At 37.1% G+C, this 10,497-nt stretch overlaps 1 pseudogene; it reads right to left on the reverse strand.

Annotated features, from left to right (window-relative positions):
• Window positions 1–2,632: 2,632 nt before the first annotated feature.
• LOC116871740 lies at window positions 2,633–2,993 on the reverse strand (annotated as a pseudogene).
• Between the last annotated feature and the right edge of the window lie 7,504 nt (window positions 2,994–10,497).

The raw sequence follows: 10,497 nt of genomic DNA on the forward strand, positions 1-10,497 counted from the left end.
AACGTGGAAAAAAGCCCACAAGTCTTCTTAACTATAGTAGAAGAGAGACAGGATTGCCTTAAAGCAGCACAGCATCTGTGGTGTGGTTTCCACCATTGGGAAGCCAAACCAGGAGTATGCGATCATTTGAAGTCCTTGAAGGAGAATGCTCTGACAATACAACCTTATGCAAATCATGAGCCAGAAATTCTTCATCCTCCTCGAGATTCTTCTAGACTGCATAGGGCTAGATTAAATAGCACAGCCACGTATTTCAGTAATGGATGCTTGGCGGCATTTCTCAAAGTAGATGTTACAGAATGTTTGTGAAATGTTAATAGGAATTCCTTGCAAAAGAGTTTCCAGGATCAAAGTAATTTTGGGAGGGGGGAAGCTTGGATAAAACAGTTAAACTGATTTCTTCATTTTAGGACATTTTAGTGACATTTTGGACCAAAACTATGAATAACTAAGAAAGATACTTAAATTCCATAGTATATTTGAATGCAGAACCTTCTACTACTTCTTCTTCTTCTTTAAAGAATGGGTATAAAGTACTCTATGGAATACTCTTAAGGAATGCTAGACTGTGAGAAGAAGGAGCAGCGTTGAATTTCCATCATCTAATATTTTAGTGTTTCCAAATTAAAACACACTTCTCATCCCAATATTTTAAGCTAATGTGTTAATTTCAGGGAAAATAAATTATATACCAACTACATTATAGGATTATATAAAAAATTGTGGCACAGGTTCAGAGAAAATAACCTGGTGTATATTTTGCCATGTGGAGCTAATGATCTGATGAAACACTGAGTACGCTTAGAATAAAACAAATATTCTCCAGATTACATACAGGTTTTACTGCTTCTTATAATTTTAGAATAATAGAACCATAAAAGAATTGAAAGGGAAAAGTTTTATCCCTATTAATTATGGAGGACTCTTACTCTGTCACTCTTCTTGCAGACAGGGCTATATATAAACTATCCTAAATATCTGCTACTTCTAGAACTCATTGGACTTGTTCTTTTCCCTAGGTAATCTAAAATTCAGCTTCTCTTACATGTACACTTTTAATCATACAATGATACAACATCATCATATTTTGTTTGGTACAGAGCAAGGAAGAACAACAATTGTCCAAAATTGATTATGAATCATGTTAACGGTCTAGTTTGTCATGCTATCTTCCCTAGCTGTACATAAACCTATATAAAGAAGTGTTCATCTCAATTTTAATTGAATCATATACACACAGCTCCTGCTTGTAAACCCCATGTATTCACAGAGCCTGATCAACATAGTATCCAATCCTGACTTCATATGAAGTGTGATTTAAATACGTATGCTTTATTACTTAAATTCGTTCAGTTATTGGCAGATAACATCAAAAAAATAGACTGAGGAGTAAGTTTTTTAAAGATTTTATTTATTTATTTACTTGAGAGAAGAGAGAGAGAGAGTGCAAGCAGAGGGAGGGGCAGAAGGAGAGGGAAGAGAGAGAATCTCAAGCAGACTCCCTGCTGAGTGTGGAGCCCAACATGGGGCTTGATCCTGTGACCCTGAGATCATGACCTGAGGCAAAATCAAGAGTGGGAAGTTTAACCTGGGTACCCTACAAGGGAATAAGTTTTAAGTAATATCATTGATCTAACAAATCAGAGTATAAAATAGGCAAGAACAGAAACAGACTATTTCTAAATGCTTCTAATGGAATTAATATAACTTAAGACTAAAGAAATACTGTGCCTGGCAAATTAGTTAAAAAAGATTTTGGAATTGGCAGAAAAATCAATCTCTTCATTATTTTTCATTCTTGGGGTTAAAAATTGCTTTTATAAGCTTGACTATTAATATTATACACCAAACTTACCTCACTATTGTTGGCTATTTTCAAGAAAGGAGAAGCCGTCATCAAAAAACCATTATTTGCCATTATTATAGATGCTTGTTAGAGTCACAAATCAAAAAAAAGGTAAGCCAAAAATATCTCTGTTCATTTAGTCATTTAACAGTTATTAATAGACCTACTATATGCCAGGCCCTGCATTATGTGTTATAGTTACCCATAGAAAAAGGAAAGCAAAAAACCAAAACAACTTGAGTTTAGATTTTTTTTTTTCAATTTTCAAGTTGTATTTTCTATATGTCAACATTCTTGGTACAGACTTTAATCTGATAAAGTCTGGCCCTGATCAGACTGTTGATTATTTCCATTTATAACTGGTTAAATCAGAGAAAAAAAAATTAATTTTGAAATATGCCACTGGAAATAAATATTCACTTAATGCAGTCTTAGCTGTTTTATATCAAAAGATTTTCCCACCAAATAAAGATTCTAAGGTAAATTAAAGATTCCTTTGAATTAAAAAAAATACACCTTCTAAAACAGTGAGCTTACAAAACAATGCAGGGGATTGCTAGACATACTTACTGTAAGAAGAAAGTATGATCAATGAAAAGGAAATTTAAAACATGACCTTAAACTTTTATGAAGAATTTTAACAAGGCATTTGCTTCATTTACTTTTAGCTACTCCATAAATACCAGAAGATTAATTGGACAGTTTGTAATGAAGTTTAGAAAAATTTATTTTTTCATAAAGCAAACTTGTAAATCGTTCCCTTTAGCTCCTTCATCCAATCCTCCTTCACTGCGCTGAAGAGATACTGAGTTCTTCCAGATTTTTGGTTAGGTAGGTATTTCAAAGCCAACAGGTAGATAGGGTTGTCCGGTTACTGGATCTATGACTCGTCCAACTTTGAAAATGATCTCAGCCAGTACATGTTTCATGAGCTTTGTTCGTGGAACATGTAGAACTTTGAGAAGCACAATATCCCCAACTGTGCACTGCTGAAGATCACCGATTATTAAAGTACTTTAATAAATAGGGATCAAAAACGAGCCGGGTCACTCTCACTTTAGCTGTTTTTTTGCATTGCTGTTCTAATCACCTTTCCCACCATCCATCTGGCATGGATGGATGAATGAACTATTGACATTATGTGGCTTTGGTCACAGGAGTGCTTTGAGGGTTTAACCTAGAAGGTGCTCAGTAGCAGTAAATGTGAGTCTTTATTTGTGTCCCTTATTTCTTTCTTTCCACTGGATGTGCCTATGTGACTATCCCTGAAAAGGCTTACAGCTCCACTATTCGTGCCCCCAAGAGCTAGGCTGAATGGCTAGGGTGTTCTCCCCACTGGAGGAGACCTTCACTTGGGACTGCTTTCTTGATCAATTCTGGCAGACCTAGGGTATGTTGGAGTGATTGATCCTCCCACCCAATGCTACCCCAGGGTCAGGCCACTTGCCTCACCTCTAGGCTCTCACTGGGCAGCATCTCTTTCCTCTGAATTCACCCCCTGCAAGAGCAGGGCGTGACTGGCTCTCACCTCCCAACTCTACTTTCCCCTTGCGTGTCCTATGGAGGGCTGGCCAGAGAGTCTGCTGGATGATTTCAGATTATTCATAAATATTAGAATTGTGGTAACATTATTAGATTAAATGTAGAACTTTCCAACCTGGCTACCGTGAAAGGGTTAAAAGTAATCAGATGTACCAACTAACTTCACTTAAAAAAACAAACAGTGCTTACATATTAAAAAATAAAATTAATAAAATGGATATTCTCAGTGGCAGTATAAAAATCATCATTATCTGAGATCCTCTTGAATAAATTCAAATTCAAATAATTCAATAATTCAAATAAATTCAAATTTTATATAAATATGAATGTTACATGTGCTTGGTTAGGCATCATGATATAAATAATAACAACACTCAAGGAGCAGAAGAACTGAAATGTGTATACCAACAACTTTATAATATATTATTTAACTGTGATGTGCAAATGATGCAAACAAGTGTTATGAGGGTTGAGAGAGAGAAATCGATTCCAGTTAATAGAAAGAGGAGCAGCTCCATCCATCTAAGAATTCTCTTGAATGATAGAGAAAATTTCATTAGACAAGAGATAAGGAGCAAGTATCTAGATGGAGGTGACAATGTATATATGGGTGGAACATGTCCTTTGATACATAATGGAATGCTGATAGAGAAAATCTGTTTTGAATTAGAAGGTAAAGGTAGATTGAAATCCAGAGTCTGAACTTATCCTTTCCTTCATCCCTCTTTCTTTTCCGTTTCTCTCTCCCTGTCTCTCTCTTTCCATAGGTTTTGGGGCAGGGGCTGCAGGGAGGGTCATAATCCAATTGTACTTAAGGAAGAATATTCTGTCAATATTTTGTCAACTAGTGATGGAGACTAAAAGTAGGAGAAAATTTAGGGTATTATTTATAGGTGTAACATGAGAGAAAATGATGAAGAATTACAGATGTTGGAGAGGTAGACTCAAAGGGACTTGTTAGCTGATGGTGTGGAAGCTTAAAAGAGAAATAAGTCAAGGATTAACTGACACTTCAAACCTGGAACCACAGGAGTAAATGAAAACACCAACAGAGAGTAGGTATACAAAAGTCGGAGGTTCCAAGGAAAGATAAAGAAAAACATATAGGAAAGCTTTAATGCAATAGAAGGAAACAAGGGACCATCAAAGAAGCAATCAAGGAGTGATCAGTGAGACTAGAATAAGCATATCAGAGTTTCCCAGGGAAAGAGACAGTAAAAGAGAGACATTTTTGGATCAGAGAAAGCAAAAACAAGCCCCAGAGGGAGAAGAACAGTATCTACAAATGGCAGCTACAATGTATTATATAAAATGTCCAATTTCTACAACATAAAAAATGAGATATCAGAGAAACAGGGAAGTGTGACCCATTCAAAGGAAAAAAATCAGGCAATATAAATCACCTTTTAGAGAACCAAATATTGGACTTACCAGACCAAGACTTCAAAGCAGATTATAAATATGCTCAATTTATAAAGGATTATAGGAACTTGATGACAATATTTTATCTAAGAAAATATCAATAAAGAGAAAAAACTTTTAAAAAGTGGAAATTCTGGAGCTGAAAAGTCTGATAACTGAATGAAAAATTCACTTCATTGGTGCAAAAGTAGATTTGAGCAAAGGTCAGTCAACTTGAATATAGATCAATAAGGATCATACAATGTAAAGAACATAGAGAGGAAATAATTAAGAAATAGGTTCAGGACCTTCGAGAAATGTAATGCGCCATAAATACACCAACAAGTGTGTACTGAGAATACCAGGAGAGAAGAAAGGGAAAGGAGGAGAAAAAAAATTAAAAAATTATAGCTGAAGACTTGCAAAATTTGATTAAAAGAAACATTAATCCACATATCCAAAACTCAGTGAACTTCTGTTAAAAAAAAAAAAAAAGTCCAATTCTGGAAAAACACAGAGATACACACCCAAACCCAGCATAGTCAATATGTTGAAAGACAAAGAGAAAGAGAAAATCTTGAAAAGAGAAAAAGTGACTTATCATATATATAAGGGGACTCTCAATAATTGGACAGCTGATTTTCTGTCAGGAACAATGGTGGCCAAAGGCAGTGGTAAGACATATACTAGATCCTGAAGGTGGGGAGTAGGGAACTATCAATAATCTTTCAACAGTCTTTCAAAAAGGAAGGTGACATTTCCCATAAAATAAATACATTCTCAAATACACAAAAACTGGGAGAATTTGTTTTTAGTAGACCTATCTTACAAGAAAATATTGAAATTTTTTGGGCTGAAAGCAAGTGACCAAATAGTACTTTGAATAAATACATGTGAAAAAATGAGGAGCTCTGGAAAAATAAGTATGCAGTAACTGTAAAAGACAAGTTAATTTTATTACTTTTTCTTTTCATTGACTTAGAAAACAATTTAACGAATTGTGGGGTTTATAAAATATAGAAATGTATTATTTTTGAAAATAGCATGACAAAAGAGGCAGGTGTCAACAGTTGTAAAACTCTATTTTAGTAAGAGATTGACACCAGAAAGTGTCCATAAGGAAGAGAACTAGAAAGAGTAGTTAAGAAAATAAATGTAATAAATTCTATAAATATATTATTGCTCTGCTTTCTTATTTTTTGCTTTTTTAAAAGATATGATTATGTAAAGTAATAATAAAAGTTTGCTTTTGAATTATTCATAGATGTAGATGCAATATGTATACAATAAAAGCACAAAAAAAGGAAGAGAAACAAGGAGTATAATTTCTAAATCTTTCTGATATTAGTTAAATATAGTGTGGTAAGTAGATGAACATTTTAAAAAAATATTTATTTATTTATTTTAGAGAGAGAGTAAGAGCGAGTTCACAAGCAGGGGGTAGTTGTAGTGGGAGAGGTAGAGAGAGAATCTCCAGCAGACTTCCTCTGAGCAAGGAGCCCAAGGGGTGCAGATCCCAGGATCTCAAGGGACAGATCCCTGAGATCATGACCTGAGCTGAAATCAAGAGTCAGACACCTCACCATCTGAGCCACCAGGCACCTCAGTAGGTGAACATTTTAAGCCTGAGAGTTAACCACCAAGAAATAACTCAAAAAGTAAATATAGTTAATAATCATTAAAGTAACTAAGTTTAAAATTAAAATTTAAAGGAACTAAAATTTTATACTACCAAATATTCACTTAATGCAAAAAAAAGCAGTGAAATAAAGTCACAGAAACATTTTGATGTCTTTTTAGACATCAGACACATGGGAATAAAAGCAAAATGGAAGTGGTATATCCAACTATATAAATAATAACACTAACGATTGAGGTCAAGATGGCGGAGAAGTAGCAGCTGAAACTACTTCAGGTTGCGGGAGATCAGCTAGATAGCTTATCTAAAGATTGCAAACACCTACAAATCCAACGGGAGATCGAAGAGAAGAAGAACAGCAATTCTAGAAACAGAAAATCAACCACTTGCTGAAAGGTAGGACTGGCGGAGAAGTGAATCCAAAGGGACGGGAAGATAGACCCCGGGGGGAGGGACCGGCTCCCGGGAAGCGGCGGAGCCACGGAGCACAAAAGCAGGACTTTTAAAAGTCTGTTCCGCTGAGGGACATCGCTCCAGAGGCTTAACTGGGGTGAAGCCCACGCGGGGCCAGTGTGGCCTCAGGTCCTGCAGGGTCACAGAAGGATCGGGGTGTCTGAGTGTCGCAGAGCTCGCAGGTATTAGAACGGGGAAGCCGGCTACAGAGATGGAGCCGAGGAGTGAGCTCACAGCTCGGGCTTACCTTGAACCGGTCGCAGGCTCGGTGAGCTCGGAGCGCGGCCGGAGGCCAGGCAGACGGGAGTAATTGGACGCTGTTCCCTGAGGGTGCACTGAGGAGTGGGACCCCGAGCTCTCGGCTCCTCCGGGCCGGAGACTGGGAGGCCGCCATCTTCATTCCCGTCCTCCGGACTCTATGGAAAGCGCTCAGGGAACAAAAGCTCCCGAAAGCAAACCCGAGCAGATTACTCAGCCCGGCCCCTGGTAAGGGCGGTGCAACTCCGCCTGGGGCAAAGACACTTGAGAATCACTACAACAGGCCCCTCCCCCAGAAGATCAACAAGAAACCCAGCCAGGACCAAGTTCACTTACGAGGAGTGCATTTTCAATACAAAGGAGAGCAGCGGAATTCCAGAGGAGGAGAAAGCAAAGCACGGAACTCATGGCTTTCTCCCCATGATTCTTGAGGCTTGCAGTTAATTTAATTTTTTTTTCTTTTTCAATTTTTTTCTCTTCTTCTGCTAAATTTTTTTAAACTTTTACCCTTTTCTTTTTTAACGTTTTTTAACTAGTTTATCTAATATATATATATTTTTTCCTTTTTATATTTTTTCATTATTGGTTTTCTTTTTTTATTTGTTTCTTTTTTCTTTTTTCTTTTTTCTTTTTTTTTTTCTTTCTGAACCTCTTTTTATCCCCTCCCCCCCCTCATGATTTGGGATCTCTTCTGATTTGGCTAAAGCATATTTTCCTGGGGTTGTTGCCACCCTTTTAGTATTTTACTTGTTCCTTCATATACTCTTACCTGGACAAAATGACAAGGCGGAAAAATTCACCACAAAAAAAAGAACAAGAGGCAGTACCAAAGGCTAGGGACCTAATCAATACAGACATTGGTAATATGTCAGATCTAGAGTTCAGAATGACGATTCTCAAGGTTCTAGCCGGGCTCGAAAAAGGCATGGAAGATATTAGAGAAACCCTCTCGGGAGATATAAAAGCCCTTTCTGGAGAAATGAAAGAACTAAAATCTAATCAAGTTGAAATAAAAAAAAGCTATTAATGAGGTGCAATCAAAAATGGAGGCTCTCACTGCTAGGATAAATGAGGCAGAAGAAAGAATTAGCGATATAGAAGACCAAATGACAGAGAATAAAGAAGCTGAGCAAAAGAGGGACAAACAGCTACTGGACCACGAGGGCAGAATTCGAGAGATAAGTGACACCATAAGACGAAACATTAGAATAATTGGGATTCCAGAAGAAGAAGAAAGAGAGAGGGGAGCAGAAGGTATATTGGAGAGAATTATTGGAGAGAATTTCCCCAATATGGCAAAGGGAACAAGCATCAAAATCCAGGAGGTTCAGAGAACCCCCCTCAAAATCAATAAGAAGAGGTCCACACCCCGTCACCTAATAGTCAAATTTACAAGTCTTAGTGACAAAGAGACAATCCTGAAAGCAGCCCGGGAGAAGAAGTCTGTAACATACAATGGTAAAAATATTAGATTGGCAGCAGACTTATCCACAGAGACCTGGCAGGCCAGAAAGAGCTGGCATGATATATTCAGAGTACTAAACGAGAAAAACATGCAGCCAAGAATACTATATCCAGCTAGACTATCATTGAAAATAGAAGGAGAGATTAAAAGCTTCCAGGACAAACAAAAACTGAAAGAATTTGCAAACACCAAGCCAGCTCTACAGGAAATATTGAAAGGGGTCCTCTAAGCAAAGAGAGACCCTAAAAGTAGTAGATCAGAAAGGAACAGAAACAATATACAATAGCAGTCACCTTACAGGCAATACAATGGCACTAAATTCATATCTCTCAATAGTTACCCTGAATGTTAATGGGCTAAATGCCCCAATCAAAAGACACAGGGTATCAGAATGGATAAAAAAACAAAACCCATCTATATGTTGCCTACAAGAAACTCATTTGAAACCCGAAGACACTTTCAGATTTAAAGTGAGGGGGTGGAAAAGAATTTACCATGCTAATGGACATCAGAAGAAAGCAGGAGTGGCAATCCTTATATCAGATCACTTAGATTTTACACCAAAGACTATAATAAGAGATGAAGATGGACACTATATCATACTCAAAGGATCTGTCCAACAAGAAGATCTAACAATTGTAAATATCTATGCCCCTAACGTGGGAGCGGCCAACTATATAAACCAATTAATAACAAAATCAAAGAAACACATCGACAATCATACAATAATAGTAGGGGACTTTAACACTCCCCTCACTGAAATGGACAGATCATCCAAGCAAAAGATCAACAAGGAAATAAAGGCCTTAAATGACACACTGGACCAGATGGACATCACAGATATATTCAGAACATTTCATCCCAAAGCAACAGAATACACATTCTTCTCTAGTGCACATGGAACATTCTCCAGAATAGATCACATCCTTGGTTCTAAATCAGGTCTTAACTGTTATCAAAAAATTGAGATCATTCCCTGCATATTTTCAGACCACAATGCTCTGAAGCTAGAACTCAATCACAAGAGGAAATTTGGAAAGAACCCAAATATATGGCGACTAAACAGCATCCTTCTAAAGAATGAATGGGTCAACCAGGAAATTAAAGAAGAATTGAAAAAATTCATAGAAACAAATGATAATGAAAATATAACAGTTCAAAATCTCTGGGACACAACAAAGGCCGTCCTGAGAGGAAAATATATAGCGGTACAAGCCTTTCTCAAGAAACAAGAAAGGTCTCAGGTACACAACCTAACCCTACACCTAAAGGAGCTGGAGAAAGAACAAGAAAGAAACCCTAAACCCAGCAGAAGAAGAGAAATCATAAAGATCAGAGCAGAAATCAATGAAATAGAAACCAAAAAAACAATAGAACAAATCAACGAAACTAGGAGCTGGTTCTTTGAAAGAATTAATAAGATTGATAAGCCCCTGGCCAGACTTATCAAAAAGAAAAGAGAAAGGACCCAAATCAATAAAATCATGAATGAAAGAGGAGAGATCACAACTAACACCAAAGAAATACAGACAATTATAAGAACATATTATGAGCAACTCTATGCCAACAAATTTGACAATCTGGAAGAAATGGATGCATTCCTAGAGACATATAAACTACCACAACTGAACCAGGAAGAAATAGAAAGCCTGAACAGACCCATAACCAGTAAGGAGATTGAAACAGTCATCAAAAATCTCCAAACAAAAGCCCAGGGCCAGATGGCTTCCCGGGGGAATTCTACCAAACATTTAAAGAAGAACTAATTCCTATTCTCCTGAGACTGTTCCAAAAAATAGAAATGGAAGGAAAACTTCCAAACTCATTTTATGAGGCCAGCATCACCTTGATCCCCAAACCAGACAAGGATCCCATCAAAAAAGAGAACTACAG

This window comes from Lontra canadensis, unplaced genomic scaffold, assembly GCF_010015895.1.
Source record: "Lontra canadensis isolate GAN:19392208 unplaced genomic scaffold, GSC_riverotter_1.0 scaffold27, whole genome shotgun sequence".
Classification (NCBI taxonomy): domain Eukaryota; kingdom Metazoa; phylum Chordata; class Mammalia; order Carnivora; family Mustelidae; genus Lontra; species Lontra canadensis.